The sequence below is a fragment of the Nanorana parkeri genome, unplaced genomic scaffold, assembly GCF_000935625.1.
Source record: "Nanorana parkeri isolate BGI_ZX_2015 unplaced genomic scaffold, ASM93562v1 scaffold3965, whole genome shotgun sequence".
In the NCBI taxonomy this organism is placed as follows: Eukaryota; Metazoa; Chordata; class Amphibia; order Anura; family Dicroglossidae; genus Nanorana; species Nanorana parkeri.
The window spans coordinates 6,635-8,401 of record NW_017310232.1 but is presented as its reverse complement, the minus strand read 5'-3'; positions in this window follow the sequence as shown (position 1 = coordinate 8,401).

Below are 1,767 nucleotides of genomic sequence, written 5' to 3'. Positions count from 1 at the left end.
CCCTCTTCTTCTCCTCCTCCCCTCCATCTTCTTCTCCTCCTCCTCTACTCCATCTTCTTCTTCTCCTCCTCCTCTACTCCATCTTCTTCTCCTCCTCTTCTTCTTCTCCTCCTCTTCTCCTTCTGCCAGGCAAAAAACACTTTGAGGACAAATCCGCCCCGGCAGCCTCCACGGCCTTGAATGTCACATGACTGGCGGTGGCGCTCGTTTTGAATGGGACTCCAACGCACTTTGTTGTATCGCATTAGAATATATTTGGCCGGTCCGGTGTTTTGCACCTTTACCTGCACGCTAGCGTGTTGCATCTGAACATCACCCCCATGCACCTCCTGACAGCTGTGCGTTGCAGCAATGTGCCCTGCTGGTGGGTGCATTGGGGTTATGATGCCATGCACGGTATTGGGGTCCTGCCGGTGGGTGTATTGGGGTGACAATGTAATGCACGGTATTGGGGTCCTGCCGGTGGGTGTATTGGGGTCCTGCCGGTGGGTGTATTGGGGTGCTGCCGGTGGGGGGATTGTTGGGGAGAAGCCGCGTTGTTGGGGTCCTGCCGGTGGGTGTATTGGGGTGACAATGTAATGCACGGTATTGGGGTCCTGCCGGTGGGTGTATTGGGGTGACAATGTAATGCACGGTATTGGGGTCCTGCCGGTGGGTGTATTGGGGTCCTGCCGGTGGGTGTATTGGGGTCCTGCCGGTGGGTGTATTGGGGGTTACAATGCACGTTATTGGGGTCCTGCCGGTGGGTTATTGGGGTGACAATGTAATGCACGGTATTGGGGTCCTGCCGGTGGGTGTATTGGGGTGACGATGCAATGCACGGTATTGGGGTCCTGCCGGTGGGTATATTGGGGTGACAATGTAATGCACGGTATTGGGGTCCTGCCGGTGGGTGTATTGGGGTCCTGCCGGTGGGTGTATTGGGGTGACAATGCAATGCACGGTATTGGGGTCCTGCCGGTGAGTGTATTTTGGTCCTGCCGGTGAGTGTATTGGGGTCCTCCCGTTGGGTGCATTGGGGTGACAATGCAATGCACGGTATTGCGGTCCAGCTGGTGGGCGCATTGGGGTGATGATGCAATGCAAAGTATTGGGGTCCTGCAGGTGGGCGCATTGGGGTGTTGATGCAGTGCACGGTATTGGGGTGCTGCCGGTGGGTGCATTGGGGTGATGATACATTGCACAGTATTGGAGTCCCGCCGGTGGGTGCATTGGGGTGACGATGCCATGCACGGCGCTGCACGCTGGGTGCGTTGTGCGGTACATGGAGGATGTCCCGGAGGCTCAGTCCCCGAACCAGGACACCCCCCTCTCCTCCTCCTCCGTCCCTCCTCTGGCGGGCGGACCCGGAACTGTCAGGCGGACGGTGATCAGCGGCCCAGGACCGGTCCCGGGGAGCTCCGAGCACACGACCGCTATCATGCAGGACAACCTGGCGGAGGAGCTGGAGGTGGGTGTCGGTGCATTGGGGGGAGGGGGACCCGGGGGCGCAATGTCAGGGGGTCTTCACACCCCCAGCTGTTGGCGAACTGCAAGACTCAGCATGCCCGGCCAGCTGCTGCTAGTCACACCCGCAGAGTTCTCCCGTGTCGCTATGTCAGCGCAATGCAATGTGAAAGTGCAACTGAAGAGGAAGATTTCCCCCCATGTGTCCCGGGGAGCACAGCGCATGGGGGGGATGTTCAATATAAATGGCACAACGCATGGTAATGCACATCATGGGGGGGGAGGGGTGAACGATTCTCTTCTACAATCATTTATCATGGT